This window comes from Carcharodon carcharias, chromosome 16, assembly GCF_017639515.1.
Source record: "Carcharodon carcharias isolate sCarCar2 chromosome 16, sCarCar2.pri, whole genome shotgun sequence".
NCBI classification, from domain to species: domain Eukaryota; kingdom Metazoa; phylum Chordata; class Chondrichthyes; order Lamniformes; family Lamnidae; genus Carcharodon; species Carcharodon carcharias.
Genome location: NC_054482.1, coordinates 47,046,255 through 47,071,414, shown reverse-complemented (window position 1 = coordinate 47,071,414; position 25,160 = coordinate 47,046,255). Strand labels below are relative to the sequence as shown.

The 25,160-nt window shown below is 43.5% G+C and overlaps 1 protein-coding gene and 1 long non-coding RNA gene across 2 annotated transcripts in view; one reads left to right on the top strand and one right to left on the bottom strand.

Moving 5' to 3' along the window:
* The window catches only part of nmnat2 (nicotinamide nucleotide adenylyltransferase 2), a 332,701-nt gene that overhangs the window by 210,965 nt on the left and 96,576 nt on the right, over positions 1 to 25,160 (top strand). The window lies entirely within an intron of this gene.
* LOC121289438 overlaps positions 9,225 to 25,160 on the bottom strand; it is a 68,309-nt gene continuing 52,373 nt past the window's right edge. The window contains exon 3 of the long non-coding RNA XR_005945562.1: positions 9,225 to 9,426. This is a non-coding gene — a long non-coding RNA (uncharacterized LOC121289438). The remainder of the gene's footprint in view (positions 9,427 to 25,160) is intronic.

Here is a 25,160-nt window from a genome sequence, read left to right as displayed (position 1 = left end):
ATTAAATAATATTCTGTTTTTCTATTCTTCTTGGCAAAGTGGACAACCTCACATTTGTCCACATTATACTCCACTTGCCAATGTTTTGCCTATTCATTTTACTTATCTATGTCCCTTTGCAGATCCTTTGTATCATCCTCACAACTTGCTTTCCTACCTATCTTTGTATCCTCAGTATATTTGGCTTTAGTACAGGTGATCCTTTCATCCAAATCATTAACGTAAATCGTAAATAGTTGAGGCCCCAGCACTGATCCCTGCGACACTTCACTAGTTACAGTTTGCCAAACTGAAAATGACCCATTTATTCCAATTCTCTGTATCCTGTTATTTAGCCAATCCTCTATTCATGCTAAAATATCACTCCCAACACCATGAACTGCCTCTTATGTGGCAACTTATCAATGCCTTTTGGAAATCCAAATACACGACATCTTCTGGTTTTGCTTTATCCACCTTGATCGTTACATCCTCAAAGAATTACTCTAACAAATTTGTCAAACATGATTCCCCTTTCACAAAACCATATATACTCTGCCTGTTTGTATTTTGATTTTCTAAATGTCCCTCTACTACCTTCTTAATAATGGATTCAAGCATTTTTCCAATGACAGTTGTTAGAGTAACTGGCCTATAGTTTCCTGCTTTCTGTCTCTCTCCTTTCTTCAACTGTAGTGTTATACTTGTGGCTTTCCAATCCACTGGGATCTTTCCAGAATCTAGGAAATTTTGGAAGATTACAACGATTGCATCTGCTATCTCTGCAGCCACTTCCTTTAAGACCCCAGTATTCAGGCCATCAGGTCCAGGGGACATGTCAGCCTTTAGTCCCATTAATTTTCCAATACTCTTTCTCTAGTGATTATGATTGTTTTAAGTTCTTCCCTTCTTTTTGTCCCCTGCTTTTCTACTATTCTTGGTATGCTTTTGTCTCTTCTACTATGACAACAGATACAAAGTATTTGCTCAAGGTCTTTGTGATTGCTTTGTTTCCCATTATTAATTCCCCAGTCTCACCTTCAAAGGGACCAATGCTCACTGTCGACACTCTTTTCCTTTTTATACACTTGCCTGTTTTTATATTTTTGCTAGTTTTCTCTCAAACACAACTTCTCCCTATGAATATTTTTTAGTCATCCTCTGCTGGTTTCTAAAATTTTCCCAATCTTCTGGCCTACCACTAATCCTTGCTGTATTGTACATCTTTTATTTCAATCTGATACCATTCTTAACTTCCTTTGTTAGCCACAGAAGGTGCATCCTTCTTGTAGAGTCATTCTTTCTCAATAGAATATATTTTTGTTGAGAGTTATGAAATATCACCTTAAATGTCTGCTACTGCTTCTCTCCCATCTTACCTCTCAGTCTATTTTAGCCAACTGTCTTCATATCCTACCAGGTCTAAAATTGCCTGTTCACTGGTTTCAAAACATTGTTCTTAGAAATGGCCCAAATGCATTCTATGAACTCATTCCACTAGACTACCTTTGCCAATTTGATTATTTGAGCATTTTCTTGATAAATACTCTGTCCTAGGTGTAGCTAATGTCATGGGGCCAATAAACCACTCCCACCAGTGACTCCTTTCCTTTGCTATTTCTCACATTGCTTGTTGAGACCACAGCTGGAGTACTGTGTACAGTAGTGGTTGCCTTATTTAAGGAAGTACATAATGTGTTGGAAGCAGTTCAGGGAAGGTTTACTAGACTAATACCTGGAATGGGAGGCTTCATTTATGAGGAAAGGTTGGACAGGCTAGGCTTTTATCTGCTGGAGTTCAGAAGAGTAAGAGGCGACTTGATTGAAACATATAAGATCCTGAGGGATCTTGACAGGGTTGATGTGGAGAGGATGTTTCATCTTGTGGGAGAATCTAAAACTAGGGGTCACTGTTTAAAAACAAGGGGTCACCCATTTAAGGAGAATTTTTTCTCACAAATCGTCATGACCCTTTGGAACTCTGTTCCTCAAAATGTAGTGGAAGCAGCGCTTTTGAATATTTTAAAGGCAGAGCTAGATAGATTCTTGATTAGCAAGGGGGTGAAAAGTTATCGGGGACAGGTGGGAATGTGGAGTTGAGGTTACAATCAGAATTACAATCAAAAAAAGCTGGAGATCAGGAGTGATTGAATGACAAAAGAAATGATGGTGCAATGCAACAAGTAATTACATTGCTGAACAACTCTGTTCAGTTTGCAAGCTTTACCCAGCATCTGGTCTCTTGACATTTTCATTCTCCAACCATCTCCCACTCTGAGCTCTCTGTGCTCTGCCTCCTAAACTACTCCAATGAAGCTCAACAGAAGCTCAAGGAACAGCACCTCATCTTTCATTTAGGCTCTGTTTACAAATTTACAGACTCAACAATAAGTTCAACAATTTCAGGTCATAACCACTGCTTCCATTTTTTTGGACAGCAGTTACTGATGGTGAATTTGCTATGCTACCATTGACTTCTTCTCTAAATCCATCATTTGTTTCTTTACTTTTTATATAGTGCATCAGTCATGGCTCACTTGTTAGCACTCTTGTTCTGAGCCATAAAGTTCCACCTTCAAGTGCCATTCCTGGTCTTGAGCACAAAAATCAAGGCTGACACTCCAGTGCAGTACCAAGGGAGTGGGGGAGAGGAGCACCTTGAAACATACCTTGTGCTGTCCATGGTTTCAGTGGCAAATAGGTGCACACACTAGAACGAAGCCCTTGAACTCACAGTCACTCACTAGTCATCGACAGAAAGAGGATCTTTGGAGCATCATGATGGCTTATGTCTTTTTCTCATTGATGCTGCAGAGAGGAGGCCTTCAGGAAGATGAAGGCTGGACTTATTGCTGCCTACATTCTTGCATACGGGCAGGAGAGAAGTGAAGATTGCAATGGTGACACCAGGCCCGTCAAAGGGAGGAGCTCCACCCTCATGAACAAGGGGCAGCAGGACCTCCTCCAGACGGACAAGATGAGGGCCACAAAGAACTGGAAGGCGGCTCTCAAGACCGAGGGTCTTGAGAACACATATGTCTTATCTGCAGAATAGCAACAATACCTCCATATGTCCAGGGATTTGGTGCTCACATCAGTTACATTCTCCAGGAGTTGACCTCCATTGCCAGTGTGTCTGAAAGTCACCACAGCACTTAACTTCTAAACAAATGGCTCTTACAGGGTTCTACTGGGGACCTAGCGGGATCTCTCAGGCTTGGACACACAGGTGCATACAGGAAATAACAGACATGCTTTTTACCAAAGCCCACAACTACGTTGACTTTGTGAGAGATCAAGCAAGCCAGGATGTCAGAGCATTGAACTTTGCTGCAATTTCCGGATTCCCACAGGTGCACGGCCCAAGCTTTAACCAACATCAGGAACTGCTTTTCACTCCATTCTTAATTTCAGCCTCTCACATCATTTATTCTGGCCATCATCTGCACTCATGTGGCTATAAAAGCTCCCTGGCGACAGGCCCTCCAACACATAAACAGGAAAGGCTTCTACTCACTCAATGTGCAGCTGGTCTTCGACCACAAGAAACAAATCATGCAGGTGTGTGAGAGTTATCTGGGAAGCTGCCACGACTTGTGCATCTTGAGCAGATTGTAGATCCCTGACATCTTTGAGGGACCACACACAATCCAAGGTTGGTTCTTCAGTGACAAAGGGTGTCCACAAAGGACCTGGCTGATGACACCCATGCGGCGGACACAAAATCCTGCTGAGAAGCTACAATGATGCTCACACTGCTATGTGAATATTGGTGGAGCACACCATTGGCATCTTGAAAATGCGATTCTGATGCCTCAATAGATGTGGCGGAGCATTCCAGTACAGTCCCCAGAGGGTCTCACATATCATCGTGGTCTGCTGCACATTGCGCAGCCTGGTGCTGTAAAGGGGGAGGACTTGCCAGATGCAGACATGGAGGAGTTGCACATCTCCTCCAATGAGGAGGACATTGAAAGGGATGAGGGTGATGCAGTCCAAAGGAAGCTGGGGTTGCAGTGGAAGAGGCCATCATATAGACCAGACGAGCCAGGCACCAGATTCCATGAGGAGGATGATGAGTTGTAGTGAGAATCATCTTGGGCAAGTGCCCTCCATCTTGGGCCCAAATGAACACCAGCATTGCTCTCTCTCTCTCATTTCAACCATGCACTTCAATCTGAGAGTGAGTACTTACATATTTGGCTAACCATTGTCCTGAAAGATGAGGAAACCTCAGGCACATTTGTCCTTGCTGAGATGAGGTGCTACCTAGAGGAGAGCGTCCCAGCATCAGACGTCAGAAGTTACTGCCTCTTCTAGCATCTCTCCAGCATCCCAGTTGCTACAGCGCCTAACAGAGACAGGAGTTGCTCTACAATCCTCAGTGGACTCAGAGCTGTATGCCTTCATTCTGAAAAAGCTCCTCAAGGAGTTCCATCTCCACCAACAGGACAATGCATTCTGTGTTACTTTGATGCTGACACTGATGGGTCACTCTTGGACCAAGGCAGCCAAGGACATCCAGCAGATCTTAATCCATTTTGATATCACTTAGTCACCTGTGTCACTTTCTTCTCCATCACATTGACATTTAGCACCCTCAGTTAGGGATGCGGGCCTGCATTCATCCTGACCTTTCCATGGATGTGAACCACCTGAGAATCACGATGTTCACACATTTGCCTGCCTTCAGCTTCACTACATCCTTGCTCCTATCCCATTGCTGCCATCAACATTGTCCAAAGCTACCATATATGTGCTTCCAGAAGCATGCTAAAATGCTCCATTGGCTCAACACATCACCATTTGGATTTATCATCACTGACCTTGCCGAGTGTTTAGGTGAGGGCATGCCACGCAGAAGGTATGTCACAACGCTGCATCCCTACATTGTGACGAGAGCCTTGTGGCTGCAATACAGACAACTACAAGGTGAGAAAGGTTCCAGGCCAGGGTTTTACTGCCCCGCCGCAGCGTCTCTCCCCTCCCAGGGGATGCAGCAAGTCATTTAACTCTCCATTCAGTTTGGCAGGACCATAATATCCCACCAGACGGGAGGGCTGTAAAATCCTGGTCCAAGTGTTGTAGGGCCAGGAAAAAATTGTGGCTTTGAAGGGGAGAGATCTGGCACATTGAGGTGGGAAGGTGCTCATACTTATCACTGAGCTTAGCAGATGTACAGTCTGCGCAACGCGCAAGGCAGACAGGAGCACACAGGAGCTCTGAGTAAGGGCTCATTAATTGAAAATCCTGCCGGATGCCAGTGATTACATGGAGTGCCAGGATCTATGATCCTTCTCCATGCGTTTGGACATCTCTTATCGGACACAACACCTTCACCTTTCAATAATGCAGACAAGACGGGTGAGCACCTCAGCCTCAATCTTAAACTGCCAAGTATGAACGTGACATGACCCAGAAAAGCATGTGAACGAGGTTCCTCACACAAGCATGTTTAATATTAAGGACGAGGCATCAGTGATGTAGAGAATGACCTGAGAACGGCATACACTGTTGTGATATGGAAACAGACAACATTGATCAGAAGCCCATGGTAGTGACATTGGCGATAAGTCGGGGGCAGGACCATGGTGTCACAACTGATTAACAACACAGTTCATCATAAAGAGGAGGCATACACAAGAGATGTGAAATGGGTGCAATTCTATTTATTATTATATATATATTCTATTTATTATTATATATATGTGATACACACCCATACCACCATTGTGCTCCTAATATTTCATAATTTTCCTAATCCTTCCACTACGTCTTGGTGCAAACCAACATCCACAGCGGAGGTGGAGGCTGCCTGCTGATTGCTATGCCCTATTGTCTGTGATGACCTTGGTAGGTGTCCTCTGGAGGGCTGAGACTTGGAGAGCCCTGGTCTGCTTTGGGTCTCCTGCTTTGAGGCAGGTGCAGGCTCCTTGGCTTGTGGAGCTGGACATGAAAGGGTCAGAGGAATAGGGGATTGGGATTGGCTGGACACCCCCAAAGTAACCTGGATGACCCCGGGGTATCCAGCTACTGGTCCACCTCCCAATGAGTGCCTGAGGGCCCCTGGCTGACTCCTTGAGGAGAAGGGGCAACTGGAATGCCTCACACCCCTCAGCGTAGCCACTGATTAATGCCACCAATGCCACGATGAAGTGCAGCTCTTGGCACAGTGCAGGACCAATGTCCTGGGCCAAGGTCTCCATGGCAGCCGCCATCCTACCAGTGTTGGCCTCGGTGCATTGGCATGCCAGCGTTATAACCTCAGACTGAACACAAATGGACTGCCCCAGCATCCGTTGCAATCTGAGGAAAGCAGCTGACAACCATTACTGATATCCCCCTAACTTTGGCTGTAGCTCCACCAACTCTGGATGCTTGCCATCAGACTCAGACTCAGCAGAATCCTGGCCTCCCAATAGCCCTCCAAGTGCTGGCGACCTCAGATGTCTCTGCCTTTGCCTGCTGTGGAACAGATTGTGTGCTGTGCTCACCAGATTGTGACCCCGAGGCTCCTCTAGAAGTAGGTCCCACCAAAGTGTGTATCTCTGCGCTGATGGAGGGTGTGGTTGGGCGCTGTGATGGGTCTTCTATCGTGCTCTCCTCTGGTTCCTCATCCGAGGTGTCCTCGGGGCTGGAGCTGAGGGCTTAGCTTGTGGATGCCTTGGGGCGCTTTCCAGAGGTGCCTATGAAAGAAAGTAGAGATAATTAGTGCATGGCAGGCACTGGAAGACATGACAATACACTCACAGTATCGTTGTCTGAGGGACAAGCTGATGCAGGATCCTCACTTAAGTGTGCGCTGCTGATCTCACCGTCACCACAGGCACAGTCCCAGTCCTCTCTGACCAGCATGATGGCATACTTCCTATAGGGAATGAGGGCCTTGATTTCAGCCACTCCACCCTGGCCTGGCACCTCTCCCTACTATTGGGTGTGAGCTCGTCCTGCGTGAAGACAAATGGAGATAGTGTGAGTGGGACTCATGCCAAGGCAGAGGATAAGGATGCCTGCCTTGTGTGGGTGGTGAGTGCAGCAGTGCACAGGATGAGGACGTGAGCCACATGGGATATGAGGACGTGAGCCACATGGGATATAAGCGCAGCTGGAGATGTGAAGAAGTTTGTGAGAGAATGAATGGTGATGTCCCTTGAGCTGGCAGTGTGTGAGACCCCTATGAAGTGTCATGCTGCAGGCTTGTGAGTGTTTGAGCTGAGAGTGATGAGATGATTGACTTAACCTGGTGGAACCAATGAGACCATTCATCCTCTTTCTGCCTGGATCAATGAACTTTTCTGTGCAGCATTAGTGCTGACTGCAGCTGCCACCACCTCCCAAGCCGGATTGGTGGCATTGGTTGACCTTCTTCGGCCGAGGGTAGATGAAGTGGTCCCTCCATGACATCCAGCAGGTGGCCTAGCGAGGCCTCTCTAAATTTTTGAGCAGCAAGCTTCTTCCCTTTGGGAGCCATGTGGAGCAGTTCTGGGCATTGAGGAAGCTGTGAGCGGGTGCAGCTTAAAATGTGCCCAGAGCAAAGAACCACTGAGGTCACAGCATGGCAGGCGAATTGGAGGCTGCCCGCCCACAATCCGACATGTTTTCTGCGATGCATAATTAATGAGGCGGGAAGCAGACAGTATGGCACAAAAACCCACTATTGAGCCCGGTGGGAAAAATGCAACTTTTTCCACCGCACTTAGAGTGCAGATGGGAAAATCCTGCCCAGAATATCTGGTCATTATCACATCGCTATTCATGGGAGATTACTATGTACAAATTGGCTGCTATGTTTCCTATATTACACTAGTTTTTTTATATTCTTTTCATTGAATGTGGGTGTCGTTGGCAACACCAGCATTTGTTGTCCATCCCTAATCTCCTTTTGAACCGAGTGGCTTGCTAGGCTATTTTAGAGGACAGTTAAGAGTCAACTACATTGCTGTGGGTCTGGAGTCAACTGAAGGCCAGACCAGGTAAGGACGGCAGGTTTCCTTCCCTAAAGGACTTTAGTGAACCAGATGGGTTTTTACAACAACCAATGATAACTTTGTGGTCATCATTACTGATACTAGATTTCAATTTCACATTATGTTTTAAAAGTACTTGGCTGTAGAACACTTTGAGACATCTGGTGGCGATGGAAAGCATTATATTAATGCAAGTCTTTCTTGCATTCCCACTCCCATTTGCCTTGCATCATGATCCCTTTTGTCATTTAATCATTCCTGCTTTCCACCCGATTTCTGACCTATGGCTTTGTGCTTTCTTGCCCACTTCTCTTTCCTGCCTCTGTATTTGCTTAAAAAACTGTTAAACTCTAACTTTTCAAGTTCTGGCAAAAGATCAGGAACCTGAAGCGTTGACTCTGTTCCTCTCTCCACAGATGGCGCTTTGACCTACTAAGTATTGGCAGCTTATTTTGTTATTACAAATCCACATAGCTTTTCTGCTCCATTTTATAGGGCTTTATTGATTTTCTTTAGAAATGGTTAAATTTGGAGCTGAAATTGAGCCTATTTCGAATTCACAATACAATTTGGCACTTATCATTAGAGTCCATTCCATTACATGCTCTTCATTGTCCTTTTACAGCACAGGCTATTCCAGGAACTGGGATAATCTTTAAAACTTTGCAAATCTAATGACTTTTTTAGTAGAGGAAATTTGTTTCTTTTAGGCCTCCACTGACTGGAGTAGCATTAGGATACTGGAAAACTGAGCTCAGGGAAGTCTTTCAAACTTCAGCCCTTTTACCATGCAGAATAAACAGTTAACAACAAACATGATGATTAACGCAGAGGGTTTAGTAAGAGTTCCCTGAATAAATGGCCCCTACAACAGCTCTACGATACTATCCCTTCGTAGATATGTTGTACAAGAAGTTATTCAGCCCTGCAGATCCTCTGCATGAACTTATCTCACACAACAGCATTGGCCAAACTTCCCCATTCATGTATAAATAAACAATAAAATACTGCATCAAATAGGTCATAAATGGATTATAACCAACAGCTTATTATTCATCCCAAATAAATTCTGCCAATCAGTTGCCTCAAGAAAATAGCACAAAATTTTAAAAATAAATCATATTCTGAGACAGACTGCTAGCCATGCTTCAATGCATAGCACCAATGAAAGTGACCTGAAAATCCAAAGCCCCCAATTGTGCACTCCATAATTTTACCACAAATGCAACAGAGGAGGCAGAAAATTCTGAGACTCAGTTACATCCAGCTTTCACTGCCCATTTGTAGAGGGGTCTGTTTTTGGGGCAGAAGCTCTGTCACCCTGACAAGGCTCATTTGTTTCAAAGAAATCCAGATGCGTTTTTTTCAGTCTTTGGTTGTGACGTATATTCCTTTCCTCATTTTCAGCCTTTGCCTCATGTTGTCATGTGATAGGGAAGTGATGCAGCAATTCAAGGTTGAGTAATCAGGAGAGGATTACCTGTAATATAAAGTAATATTTTTTGACATTATAAATGCTCATAACATCAACATAAATCCAAATGAATTAATTTCACATTGTCCTCTATTTTAACCCTTAGCTTTATAATTGACCCACAGTAACTGATGGAGACACTGCAGTCCAGAGGCTGTCTAAATCTCAGTTCTTTCAGGGGATGTTATTAGCCATTTTTTTTTTGTTTGCTTTTATCTAAATTGGCATTACTAATCTGTGTGCCTTGGCAATGAGTGTGAGCAAGTTATTTATTTATGGGCATATGATAGTTGAGTGTGTCCTTGCCTGACATTCAGTTACATATAGTTGCATCAGGAGTCACTGTTTCTTTCCTTCACATTCTGAGGACCATCTAACTAAGCACATGGCTTAGATGCAGGCCTCATCCATATGGCTCAGTTACTGAATGAATAAACTCAATGGAGTAGATTGTACTCATTGGAAATAACAATCAGAAGGTCATTGAACCTTTCATGGCATTGCATCCAGATCCTTGGAGCGTGATGATTGGCATTAATCGTGAAGGCTAGCCATTCCTACCTCCTTCGTAATGTCTGTCTGGATGACCTAGTGAGGCCCTGAGGGAAGAGAAGCTCTCTATGAGATTTGATGTTAATATTTGCAGCAGAATAACAAAGGAGGAAGGAAGCACGGGAAATCTGGCACAGACAGGAAGGGTCCTGCGACCCAGCAGCTCCATGTCCCAAGGGTGTAGCCCACACCTCCACCACCCCCAGTTGTGTACAGGTTGGATCCCTACCCCACCACTAGCCTACATCTCCCTCACTGCAAGTGTCTCTGGTGCTGTGACCCTTCATTCAGACCTCCTGTTGTCTGAGGAAAATGGTGCCGCTATTTAAGATCGAACTTGTTACACTCAGTGTTAGGTCCAGAAGGTTGTAAAGTTTCCAGTAAAAGATGAAGCATTGTTCCTCGAGCTTCCACTGAGTTTCATTGGAACAGTGTAGAAGGCCAAAGACAGAAAGGTCAGCATGGAGTTAGGTGGAGAATTAAAATGGTGAGAGATCTGATGCTCAGGGGTCACACTTCTGGACTGAACACAGGTGTTCTGCAAAGTGATCAGCCAATCTGTGTTTGGTCACTCCAAGGTAGAGGAGATTGCATCATGAGCAGCCAGTACAGTATATTAAATCGAAAGAAGAGCAAGTAAATCTCCGTTTTACCTGGAAGGAAGGCTTGGGGGCCTAGACGATGACAAGGAAATAGGCGAAAGGCAAATGTTTCATCCCCTGTACTTTTTAAAATTTCATTCTTGAAGTATGAGCATCGCTGGCAAGGCCAGCCTTTTTTGCCCATCCCTAATTGCCCTTGAGAAGGTGACAATAAACAACCTTCCTGAACCACTTCAGCCCATGTGGTGTAGTTACATCCACAGTGCTGTTAGGAAGAGAGTTCCGGGTTTTTGACCCAGTGACAGTGAGAGAACAGCGATAAGTTCCAGGTCAGGATGGCGTATGGTTGTCACGAAAGTATAATTCTCATAATATTATTGTGATTTGTTGTAAAAGTAGGTTAATAATGGGATTTGGATAGTTTCTCTATGTTTATCTGCGGGATTTAATTAAATTGGAGACAACTGGTCTGGAGGCTTTGATTCATAAAAAGAAGCTAGGTTTGAAATGTTAATTACATACATATGGCTGAAGCCTTAGAATGTGAGGTGAGGAGGATTTGCATTTTTAGATAAATCAGGGCAGTTTGAATTTCAAAGAGGTGGGAGTATGTTTAGCACCATGAAAAGATTTATATTATGAGAAAGGTAAAGTTCCAAAGACACATGAGAACAATGGAATTTACATTAAAATGGAGAAACATGTATGAAGGAAAATGAGACTGTGTCAGGGAAGGCATTGTAAGATCTAACAGAAGTGTGAGAAGCCTCCATATTTATACATTAAGCCTGCTGTCTACAGAAACCGAAGCTGGTGTCATGACTCACTGGGGATAGTGCGCTGTAATATCAGGTCCCACTGTTCCCTGAGCTGCAACAAGTGTGAAAAAGTTTGATCAAACCACCAGATTGCCCCAATTCTGCCTAACTGTTTAATTTAGGTTAACAGAATACCAGCACTAGGTTGGAAACTTAATAAGTAAATAACTGTTTATTGAACAAATTGTTGTTAACCAGTGGCAAAAGAAAAAAATATGGGGCTGAATTCTCCCTCCACCCCGTTGGAAGGGAGCAAGTGCAAACCCGATCGGTGCCCCTGATCAGGTGCATGCCGCCATTTTACGTGGGTGGGCCAATTAAGACGTGATGCACACCCAGAAGCGCTGTGTGCTCCCTGTGCAGGCGTGGGAAATTCCCTGAGTCGGGGCCTGCGCTTTTTTGCGCATATGTGCGAAAGAGCGCAGAAATCTCCCTGAGGAATGGAGGTGCCTCAGGGAGATTAGTTTAAGTGCTGAAAAATTTAATGAAGGGAAAAAAAAGTTTTAAGGACATATCCCTTCATGTGGAACTGTCACATGAGCTGGGACATGTCCATTAATTTTTTCAAAACTTTTTCTTTAATTAATAAACCCTCCATTAAACCTCATGCTGCCCGTGGATGAGGTTTCATGAAAAATGCAAAGGCTGCCTGGGCTCTTTGCCTGCCCACCAACCTTAAGGTTGGACGGGCAGCATTCTCAACAACTTTAATTGCTTTCTTAATGGCCTTAATAGGCCTTTGACAGTTCAGTGGGCGCACAGCCGATACGGCTGCGTGCCCACCAAAGACAATCTAAATGACGCTTCCCAACATCAATGCACGTCATTCTAACTGTCAGAAAGCGGACTCCGCCCCCGCTCGCCCACTGGAAAATTCTTCCCATGAACCGCTAATTTCTAACTCTATAACTTAAACTCTACCCTCTTCTTAAATCCCCATACACACATAAGACACATAAAAACATGGATTTTAAGGGTGGTATAAAACAGTTCAATAACACCAATTCCGGAGTACAGGATTCAATAGATTGATTTTGCTTGATATTTTCCAAATTCCTTTCAGTTCTTGTTGATGACATGAGATGGTCTTCCAGCACGTTCAGTATTTAGTTCACTGGTTGAGCACTTGCCTTTCAATGTCTCTTGACATTTTCCCCTTTGCCTCTTGACAGGGTTTTCAGGGAAAGAGCAGGTTATAGAGATATGAGGAGAGAGAAAAAAAACAGCTAGCTATGATTGTGGAATTACTGGAATCGTTCTCACGCAGGAGAAAGAGGTTTTAGGTCTTGTTCCTTTCAGGCTAGGAGCTATTCTGCTCTGCTCTCACACAAAACCTGGTCACCTGGTCAGGAGCCAATTAAAATGTTGTTGTCAGACAGCTCCCTTGATCCAGGACTTCTTTCTGGCACCATCCCTGTATTTCATGTTCCAGGACTGCAGCATTGTATATATCTCATCCTGTTCCAGTAAATGTGTCTTTCAACCTGCGGCCATTGTAATTTTAATCCAACAGACAAAAAGATATAAGCAAAATATTGCAGATGCTGGAAATCTGAAACAAAAACAGAAAATGCTGGAAAAACTCAGCAGGTCTAACAGCATCTGTGCAGAGAAAGACACAGTTAACATTTTGAGTCCATATGACTTCTTCAGAGCTCTGAAGACGAGTCATACAGACTCGAAACATTAACTCTGTCTTTCTCTCCACAGATGCTGATAGACCTGCTGAGTTTTTCCAGCACTTGCTGTTTTTGTTTCAGAAAAGATATGTTCTTTACAACAGTCCAACAGAAATAAAAAGGTGTGTTCCTCACATGCCTCCATCCTTAAAAGAAATGAAACACCATTTCAAAAGTGCGTTTCATCACAAGGTATGTGACACATGGATGGCAAAACATGAGACTTCCAGTGCACATTTCATGCTAGCTGGCCGTTAATTGGTCAGTCAGTACGAAATTGCGGATGGGGGCCGATCACGTTGGCGGTCCGTTTCCCGGCCGCTTCTGGGCCCACCGATCACATGCGCCTGCCACAGGTAAAATTCAGGCCTTGGTGTTGAGGCCTCTTTTTGGCAAACTTATAAGCACTGTTTAAGGCAGATGTTTTCAACAATTTTTTTTACTGGTGAATTTAAATTTTAAACAGCCTTATAAAGCTTTTTTTATAAGCTATAAATTTTGTTGATTTTTAAAAAGGTTTCTTAGTATGTTTTTAAAAGTTTACTCTGTAAACTGAGCCCGGGCATCCAGTAGAGTCTCTCTGAGGCCTCTTTCCATTTCTCTGTCTTGAAGAAGGTGGTCTGAATGGTATGCTTTTGTGCTGGATGATTCTATGCGTGGCAGAACAAGCGCTATAGGCCTTATCTGACCTTTATTTGCTGGTATCCATAACTCTCTGTCTGCAGATCCAGCTGTGCCTACTTCACCATGGCCTTTCAGCAATGCTTCCGAAAGCTGTGTTTCCCTCACAAAGCAACAAACAAATTGTACCGGTTGCCAGGCAGCTGCGGACCAGACTCCTAAGAGATATCTTTAACTGACTGAGAGTTGGGACAGATGAGTCAGTAGCAAACTCAAATCATTTGCCGTCATGTAGCTCACTTCCGTAGTTGCCAAGGTTTCATTTGGAGGTCATTCTGCTACTCCTTGCACTCTCCTACCTTGTCCTAATTCATTCTGAACATGTCACATGAATGACAAAAAATCTCACTGTAAACAAATCTACCAATTTTCTTACTGTTTAAAATCACTGTGCATGCCCTGGGTCCTGAAAATCATGTATCCTTTTAGTTCTTATCCCTCCTACAGTGTCAGGAGCTTTGCGGTGTCTGACTGATTGGCAGTAGGAGCTTTAGTCATCCAGGTGGTCCTTCCTTGCTTTGGCAGTGAACCATTGATTGTTTGAGGAAGTAGAGAGACCGAAGGTACTTGGCATGCCATCGTATGGAATGCAACTCTGGTTTTGAATGATATCCCCCAATGCAAATGAAGTGATTCTCAATTCCAAGGTCATGTGCATCCATTGGCCTGGATCATACTTATTATAGGCATCCTTCCTTCGTGGCACTAAAATGAGTTCAACTTCACTGAATTATACACATTAGCTTAAGACTCTTTCAATTTGTGGGCATGTTGCGTTGAAGCAGGGTCAGCCTCAGACAATGTAGTGAGCCACACTGTTACAGGCAGTAAGTGACTGCCATAACCCTTCAGCAGTCCTGGATTTCCACCCACATCCCCAGAGGCTAGCTTTCCTGGAACACCCCAAAGTATGGAAGCAGTCTGGCAAGGGGAAGCATGGGCAGAATGCCTTCTGTTCATCCCAGCCCCAAAAATAGTTGCTCTGGTTTTGCTGTTTTAACCCAGATATACCAACATGTAGATGAAGGTGTTGAAGGGTGGCTTAATGGACCCAGCTATTTCCCAATGGTTTGCGATATGTTTTTTACAGTCTATATAAAAGAGGCTTCATGGGTAAGAAAACATTGTGAATCTCAGAGGTCATTACGTATGATGTCCCTGATGGACTGTGAAGCTTTCAAGTGATTTTTATTAAACCACAATATGGGATTTAAAGCTAGTCATTGCAGAAAAAAAAGTCAGAATAATCTTGTAAATAAGAAGGATATCCTTGTTGAAATTCCATTGTTTCAGTGATTTGGGAAAGTAGGTGTTGAGGATTCGGGAGAGGAAATGAGAGAAGCCCTGAGAATCCAATTGAGAGCCTACAAACCAAGGACATCATATATGGACTTCTCCCAAAGGTAGTATGAAAAGGTTTTGGTTTCCTCCAGAAGTAGTCAATGAGTTATGCCAGCAGTGAGGTGAGAGTGACTACTTTTGACAAAGTTTGACCGAGTGTGGCATCAAAGAGCTCTGGCAAAGTTGAAGGCAATGGGAGTCAGGGGGAAAACTCTCCACTGGTTGGAGTCAAACCTAGCCCAAAAGAAAATGGTTCTGGTTGTTAGAGGTAATTTATCAGAGCATCAGGACATCACTGCAGGAGTTCCTCAGGATAGTGCCCTAGGCCTAACCATCTTCAGCTGCTTCATCAATAACCTTCCCTCCACCATAAGGTCAGAAGTAGCAACGATTGCTGATGATTGTACAATGTTTAGTACCATTCACAAATCCTCAGGTTTGATGCATTCTGTGCCTTCGTGCAGCAAAACCTAGACACCTAGACAACATTCAGGTTTGGGCTGATAACTGGCAAGCAACATTCATGCCACACAAGTGCCAGGAAATGGCCATCTCCAACAAGAGAGAATCTGATCATCGCCTCTTGACATTCAATGGCATTACCATCGCTGAATCTCCCATTATTAACATCCTGGGGGTTACCATTGTGCAGAGACTGAACTGAACTAACCATATAATCACTGTGGCTAAGAGCAGGTCAGAGACTGAGAATTTTGCAGCGAGTAACTCATCTCCTGACTCCTCAAAGTTTGTCCACCATCTACAAGATACAAATTAGGAGTGTGATGGAATATTCCCCACTTTACTAGATGAGTGCAATTTCAACTCTCAAGAAGCTCAACATCATCCAAGGCAAAGCAGCACCTTAAACGTTCACTCCCTCCACCACCAACACACAGTGGCATTAGTGTGTACCATCTACAAGATGCACTGCAGCAATTTCCCCAATATTCCTTCAACAGCACCTTCCACACCAGTACCATCTTGAAAGACAAGATCAGCAGACACATGGGAACACCACCATCTGGAAGTTCCCCTCCAAAGCACTCACCAACCTGACTTGGAAATATATCACCATTCTTTTACTGTTGCTGGGTCAAAATCCTGGAGCTGCCTTACTAACAGCACTGTGGGTGTATCTACACTACCTGGACTGCAGAGGTTCAAGAAACTGGCTCACCACCACCTTCTCAAGGACAATTAGGGCCTGCCAGCCATGCCAGGATTGAATAGAACTGATGCCTCTTTGTACGAGGGCCACGTCTTATCAGAGAATTGATAATGTCTGTAAATTTTTATAGAATCAGATGTTTCCAGTCAGCCTCAGGTGATACATGTCACCTAATTCTATCAATAGTGTACTACTGCGTTAACTAAATGACTGGTATCCTATTCAGACAGGCCAGAAATTTCTAAGTGTTCCCCATAGACTTAACAGAGTATACAATGAATGCAAGAATTTTATCAAATAGCAATGGTTCCCAAAGTACAGCATCATGCAGTTCTTCCTGATCCCCAGGGTAGATTTTACCTCAAGGGCAACTGCCTGGGCACTTGATGACACTGGCATAAGGCCTCTTTTCCATTTCACAGGCGATCTTCATGCCCTGAGCGGGTGTCTTGTTGTAGGTCACATGCTCAGGCACTGAGCAATATTGGGAAATCCAGATTGTGATGCAGCTGGCAGTAAGAGTGGGACAAGGAGTCGATCGCAGAGGCAAGGGAACCCAGCATCACAGCAGCCTCCATTGTGTCTTATAAGGAGGGAAAGAACATTCTTACTCCTTCTGGCTCCATAAGCCCCATGAAACTAATTCTTCACTTACCTATTTTAGGGCCCATTCCTCTTCATCACCCAATTTAACTGAGTATGTGCATGCTCCACCCAGCTGACCCTCAAAATTGCAATGATATATGTCATAGTAATGAGGCTGCCAATTGATTCAGTTGAGCTTGTGAACTGCTCAACAGAAATCTCCAATAAAATTTGGCAGCAGAGTGAGAACTGAACTGTTAGTTCACCACAGCCATTTTAAACCTACTTCCACCACTGGGTGTTTTTACTGGGTGGGTCAGGTTAAAATCAGCCCGACTGTATCCTGTCCAAATTCTATGTTGGGGTTTGATTAATCACTGCCTTGACTCAGCATTGTGCCTTTTCTTGTCTACAATGTCTTCCTTCTTCATACAATATGGACCTTAGCAACAAAAAAATGACAATATTCACTTTCCAATGAAAAACTGACAAATTAGAAACATCACAGGAATTGAATTTCACTGCTATGATTTGCAGCACCCATTCTTCCCTCTTTGTCTAATCACTTGCTGTAAATGCTATTTGGGAAAATCAATCTCTGAGAAATTAGATTGTCCTGGGATTTTAATAGATAGCTGGAAAAGTAACTGGAAACCACCTTTCAGCAGAGCTGGAAACCAATACCTATTTCACTTCACTCAGTTCTTACTGAACTTTTGCAAACCACAGCCAAGAACAATCATCTAGTTCTTGCCTTACCTCATTCTGGAATAAGACCATTGTGCAAGTGAGCACTGTCTTGTGACATCAATGCTGTTAACTGATCAAAGCAACGGATGAGGGAAAATGCTGTGCCAATACGAAGTTAGACATTTGTAATGATTTTAAACTAATTGATTCTATATTCAAATATAATTTGTATTAAGTAGCATTGCTACCAATACCTAATATTCAGTTGATTTTAGTTCATTTTTATTACTTTACTTAACATGTAATATCAACAGAATAAATAGCAAGGAGCTCCAAGCTGCAATTTATTTTCCATTGTCACCATGAATTTAGTCATCCCACTGCCTAAGAGGAGCCTTAACCTCTGAACAGCATGCTTGGTCACTGTAACCTTACCATTTTTCACACCAGCACTTCTTTAGCCTCCCGAGTTATTATCAGTTGATGCAAGTAGATTATCTGTTTACAGGCATGAGAATTGCAAGACTTTCATTACATCAGTCTATATTGGATTTGAACCCAGATCCCTGAGGTAAAATGATGTACTAACTCACTTACTTGGTTAGAATTTGGTTGTTGTTACTTAGAATTATTTGTAGCACAAGAACAGGTCATTTGGCCACATGAGCCTCCTCTCACTTTACCTCATCTAACCCTATCAATTCTCTATTCCCTTCTGCCTCATGTGCTGATTTACCTTCTTCTTAATGTGTCTATGCTACTTACCTCAACTATTCCATGTGGTTCCACCTTTTAGCTGCTGATATATATTATATATATGTATGTATATCCTGACTTGGAACTTGATTGCCATTCCTTCACTGTCGCTGGATTAAAATCCTGGAACTCCCTCCCTAACAGCACAGTGGGTGTACCTATATATATGTATATATATAATATATATATATATATATACACACACATATATCTAATGAAAAAGCTTGAAATTGTTCATCTGTGACTATAAAATTTTATGTAGGAATCAACACTCATATCCCTTGAGGTGCCTATTTTATTATTTATTCTTTCATGGGATGTTGCTGGCTAAGCTAGCATTTATTGCCCAACTCTAACTGCCCTTGTGAAGCCTTCTTGAACCGCTGCAGTGATGTAGGTACACCCACTGTGCTGTTAGGGAGGGAGTTCCAGGATTTTAATCCAGCGACAGTGAAGGAATGGCAATCAAGTTCCAAGTCAGGATGGTGTATGGCTTGGAGGGGAACTTGCAGGTGGTGGTGTTCCCATGTATCTGCTGCTCTTGCCCTTCTAGGTGGTAGAGGTCACAGGTTTAGAAGTTGCTGTTGAAGGACCCTGGCTGAGTTGCTGCAGTGCAGCTTGTAGATGATACATACTGCTGGCTCTGCGTGTTGGTGATGGATGGAGTGAATGTTTAAGATGGTGGAAGAGGTGCCAATCAAGTGAGCTGCTTTGTCTTGGACAATGTTGAGCTTCTTGGAATTACACTCATCCAGGCAAGTGGAGAGTATTCCATCACACTCCTGACTTGATCATTGTAGACGGTGGACAGCTTTGCGAAGTCAGGAGGTGAGTTACTCTCCATAGAATTTGCAGACTTTGACCTGCTCTTGTAGCCATAGCTTTTATATGGCTAGTCAGGTTTAGTTTTTGCGCAGTGGTAGTCCTCAGGATGTTGATAGTGGGGATTCAGCAATGGTAATGCCATTATATGTTAACGGGAGATGGCTAGATTCTCTTTTGTTGGGGGTACCATTGACCAGAAACTAAACTGGACTAGCCATATAAATACTGCGCCTACAAGAGCAGGTCAAAAGCTGGGGATCTTGCAGTGAGCAACTCACCTCCTGACTCCCCAAAGCCTGTCCACAAGGCACAAGACAGGAGTGTGATGGAATACTCTCCACTTGCCTGGATGAGTGCAGCTCCAACAACACTCAAGAAGTTTGACACCATCCAGGACAAAGCAGCCCGCTTGATTTGCACCACATCCACAAACATTCACTCCCACTGACGAACAGTGGCAGCAGTGTGTACCATCTACAAGATGCACTGCAGAAACTCACCAAGGCTCCTTAGACAGCACCTTCCAAACCCACAACCACTACCATCTAGAAGGACAAGGGCAGCAGATTTATGGGAACACCACCACCTGGAAGTTCCCCTCCAAACCACTCAACACCCTGACTTGGAAATATATTGCGGTTCCTTCAATGTCACTGAGTCAAAATCCAGGAACTCCCTCCCTAACAGCACTATGGGTGTACCTACACCACATGGACTGCAGCAGTTCAAGAAGGCAGCTCACCACCACATTCTCAAGGCAATTAGGGATGTGCAATAAATGCTGGCTGAGCCAGTGAAGCCCACATCCTGTAAAATGAATTTTGGAAAAAGATGCTCATTGTCTGGCACTTGTATGGTGTGTATGTTACTTGCCACTTATTAACCCAAGTCTGAATGTTGCCCAGGTCTTTCTGCATTTGGACATGGACTGCTTCAGTATCTGAAGAGTTGCAAATGGTGCTGAACGTTGTGCAATTATCAGTGAACATTTTAACATCCTATGTGGGTAACCTGCAAGTCATAGGGCGCATATATCTTTACTTTGTAATTTGATAATGAATCTACTTGAAAGGAGGAAAAGTAAAACTATCTGAGCTTCAGATAACAAAAATCATGTAAAGAAGGTAAAAAATCAAGCTCTCATCAACAATCAAGTGTAATCTTTGTTTAGCCATTTATTAATGTTGCTGAACCAGTACTTTCTATATATCTTCCACGAGGAGTGGTGTATGTCCAAGGACAATCCCACAATGGAACAAGCTGCCAAAGGAAATAGTCACAGCTCCACCACTTGAAATCTTCAAAACTCATCTTTCAATTATTTCAGTTTAAAAGTTTCCATTGTCAGGACTACCATTTCAGCATGGCCATTAAATCATGCCTGGTTTAGCTAGTGCTACCCATATAAATATTGGCAGAAGACGGATATTAGTCTGTGATACTAACAAAACTAAAGCAGAAGCAGAAGCAGAAATGACAGCACATAAATACTCAACAGGAACTTAATTCTATTGCAATATTTTGCCTTGCTGAATTACTAAATGACAGCTGTTCCAAAATAAGAGGATGTTGGTTTAACATACGCTGAATGTATATGGCTATTCACTGTATGTTACATCACATCAGATCCAAAATAAATGTCAGAAATAATGACCTTTGTGATGTGAAGTTACTGTGCTTATGCAATGTGTTGGCAGTATAATGGCAGAATCCCACAAGACTGCACACCTGCTATTTCTAAAAGCCAGAATTTGTGATAGGTAAATTAGGAATTGTCATTTTGCCAAGCAAAGTATTTGATTCAAAGCATTTATACATGGCTGAAATGTTAGTCTGCCATGTTTGCAATAATATTTTGGATAAGTTACAAAGAAAAATGTTCGTTTTCCTAGAATCATGGAATAGTTGCGTCATACAGTATAGCAGAAGGCCCTATGGCCCATCATGCCTATGTTGGTTCCCTATAAAAGCTACCAGTTAGTCTCACATCCCTATTCTTTCTGCATTACCCTGTCATTTTTTCTTTTTAATGTTTCTATCCAATTCTCTTTTGAAAGTTACTGGCGTACGTACTTCCCCATTTCAGACAATGCATTCCACTTCATAACAGTTCGATGACTTTAAAAAAAAGTTTTCCTAATCTTCCCCCTTGCTTTTTGTCAGTTCTTATATTTGCATACAAAAACATGTATCTATGATTTTAAAAATCCTCACTTGAATTAGCTGGGTGCAGACAGGAATTGCCCAAGTTCAAGGCATGTTGTTCATCACAACTCCAATGCATGCCTATCGCAGTTTCATTTTCTGTCACTAGATGGTGGCGATATTCTACATAAAGAACTTGAATCCGGGACCTTTAAACTCTTTACTGCGTTGAAACATTGAGCTTTCATCAGCCCTATTTCTTCTTGACTGGTACTTTTGGTCATTCACTGCTCATGGTCAGGCTCATCTGGCCATGCAGATAGTAACCGTGAGTTGTCATGGCAACAAGATGGAATCTCTTTGGAATCTGCCCAGTGTGAACATGGACATATAAAGCAAGAAGGTGCAAGGTTTAGGGTGGAATTGTCCCAGATTTGCACTAAGTGTGGTAGTGGGCAGGTAAAATGACGTTATACCCGCCAGCCGCAATGGCGGTTTTTCACGCCGTTTCGTCCCAAACCCGCCGTATTAGCTATGCATTCCCAGAAAATGCGCCGTTTTGATGGCGGGATTCACTCGACACGCCATCACCTTGCTGCTTCATCATACCAGGAGCCGTGTTTAAAGTCCGGATGCGCTCACATCTCAGTGCTTCCAGCCCAGGGTTACACAGGAAAAATGTCCATGAAAGGCAAAAAGACTGCAGTCCCCAGGTTTAGTGACACATCACTGGAATGCCTTTTGGATGCCGTGGAGGCCTGCTACAATGTCCTCCATCCCCACTCTGGCTGCAGGATGGGCAGCGGCATGACCAATCAGGCTTGGGAGGCAGTGGCAATGGTGATCAGTGCCAGTGCTGCACAGAAGATGTTGGCCATCCAATGCAGATAGAGGATGAATGATCCCATCTGTGCAGAGGCTATGGCAACCATCTCATCACTCTAAACTCACACACGCAAGCCCATCACACATTCACTGGCATCTCACTCATTGCCATCTCAAGGGACATCACCACCTATTCTCACACACATACCCTCACATCTCCATCTGGCCTCATCTCCTCTGGAGACTGCCTCCTCAGCCCTCACCATCTTGAGGCCAATTGCACAGATCAACATGTGCCCCCAAACACACCCTGGGTTACCCTCCTTTCCCAGCACAGCCCTCGCCCTGCAGCCTCTTCCCTTGCCTGCGGCCACTTCTCCCCCTTCCCCAAACAAGCCCTAGCCCTGCAGCCATTGAAAAGCCGCCCACATATGGCTGATCTGGTAGGCAGAGACCTGCCCATGAACCCCTCTCTGTGAAGCCTGGCACTGATAACCGTGAGTGCTGACCGAAGCAAGGCAGGCAAAAAAACCTTGAAGTCCCAAGCAAAGTCCAGCCCCCCAGGTGCACATCCCTTATGTGCTGTTGTGAAATACGTCGGCCTGTTTTCCCGCTGATGTGGGCGGACGATCCAGCAGGAGGGGACAATTCCAGCAGGCTGGCCTTTTAATGATATGCAGATGTATTACAATGAGGTTCCCAATGTACAATGGTGGGAAAGCTATTGGCAGGCTGAGCAACGATTGCAAACTGGTTTGCCATCATGAAAGTAATTGTGCCATATTGTCCGCTCACACCACCGAACATGCTGGTGGGCATGGAAAATCCCAGCCTTATTCTCTCACCTGTATTGAGTTAGCTGATACCACACAGGGCTGCTGCAGGAGGGCCTCAGTTGGTCTCAGTAATATAAGGGAGATGGGAATAGAACTGGGCTTTGCTGTGACCTTCGTAGTTAATCATCTGCTGTCTACTTCTCCACCACCTCAGACACCACCACTGCCTCTGTGTTACTTGCCTGACATCCAGTCTTGGATGAACTGCAGTTTCCTCCAGCTAAATATTGGGAAGAGTAAAGCCATCAGCTTTAACCTGTGCCACAAATTTCATACTCGTGCCACTGATTCCATCTCCCTGACCAATCACCAGATTAGGCTGAACGAGACTATTTGCAACCTTGGTGCTCTATTCTGCCTGAGTTGAAACTTTCAACCATAAGACCTCACCATGGCCGCCTACTTCCATCTCTAACATTGCCCAATACCATCCCAAATTTAGTCTACATGCTGCTCAAAGCCTCATCCATGCCTTTCACTTCCAGACGCGATGGTTTCAGCCCCAGCCTTCCTCCTCTCTGAAACTTTGGCTCATCCAAAAATTCACTGTCTGTATTCTATCATGCATCAAGTGTTGCTCACCCAGTAACTCTTTCGAGTACAAACACGTTTCCATCTGTTTCAGATGAAGTTACATTGTTTCATAGTTTGCCGTTGTGAGATTTGAAGTCTTGATACTCTTTTGAGTAAACCTGTTTCCATCTGTTTCAGATGAAGTTACATTGTTTCATAGTTTTGCCATTGTGAGATTTGAACTCTTGATCTTGGGGTTACAAACCCAGTACCATAACCACTTGGCTATTTAGGCCAAGCAAAAATACTAATTCTCAAATCCTGATTCTCATTATAGTTTTGCCATTGTGAGATTTGAACTCTTGATTTTGGGGTTACAAACCCAGTACCATAACCACTTGGCTATTTAGGCCAAGCTTTTGCTCACCCAGTACTGACATACATTAACTCCTGGTCTTAAATTGGCAATTATTGTTCTCCAATTGATTAGAGGTTAATCTCCTTCTCTGCTTTATTTTCATTTGTTCATGGAATGTTGGCATTGCTGGATAGGCCAGCATTTATTGCCCATCCCTCACTGCCCTTGAGAAGGTGGTGGTGAGCTGCCTTCTTGAACCACTGCAGTCCATGTGGTGTAGGTACACCCACAGTGCTGTTAGGGAGGGAGTTCCAGGATTTTGACCCAGCGACAGTGAAGCTAAAAAAGAATTATTGTATCATTCTTTCTATTTTCATTCCCAACATGCGACCTGTCACAATGCAATTGTGTGAGCATCCTCTATTCCGTGTTATTCTTCATTTCTCCATGGTGTCATGTTATTCTCTCTTGATTTTACTTGGAATAAAATCTTTCCACAAGTGCTGTAGGAATAAATGTTGGCAAAGATAAAGAGGTGGAAGGTTGTTTTATGAGCCTAGGTTAATTAGTCCCCTCCCTGTGATTCATTGTTTTATAAATGCTGCTGCTGCATTTGTGGATTGACCTTAAATTCACTGGCTGCTGAATACCAATGGCATGAAATTGAAAATAGGTTGCCATATAATTTTCAGCCAGTACAGATATTGTAAAATTAATCATTCTCAGTCTTGGCTGCAGTCTCTCTATTGCAGCTTGTTAGTTGCACATTAAAGAGAGCCTGAAAGAACAACAAAAAGTGCTGGAAAAACGCAACAGGTCTGACAGCATCTGAGGAGAGAAAGACAGAGTTAACATTTCAACTCTGTATGATTCTTCCTTGAGGATATTCTTCATTTCTCCATGGTGTCATGTTATTCTCTCATGATTTTATTTGGAATAAAATCTTTCCACAAGTGCCACTTGAAGAAGAGTCATATGCACGCGAAACGGTAACTCTGTCTTTCTCTCCACAGATGCTGTCAGAACTGCTGAGTTTTTCCAGGACTTTTTATTTTTGTTTCAGATTTCCAGCATCTGCAGTATTTTGCCTTTATACTAAAGAAAGCCTGTTCTCCACTGCACACTAAAATGGCAATCCTCGAGAGAACAATTTAACTATTGAGACTAGAAGCAAATTGTTCAACTGTAAGAGGTGCAAGACAACTGGAGTACTCTGCACCTCAGATCTTTATATTCCAATCTTATTTCCACATTCCTGTGCAAAATGTACCCTCGCTGAAACTTCATCTTTCCTGCTGAAAACAGTTTATAGATAGCCTATTTCTAGTCGTCTAGACTTCAAAATATTTTCGAATGATGTGAA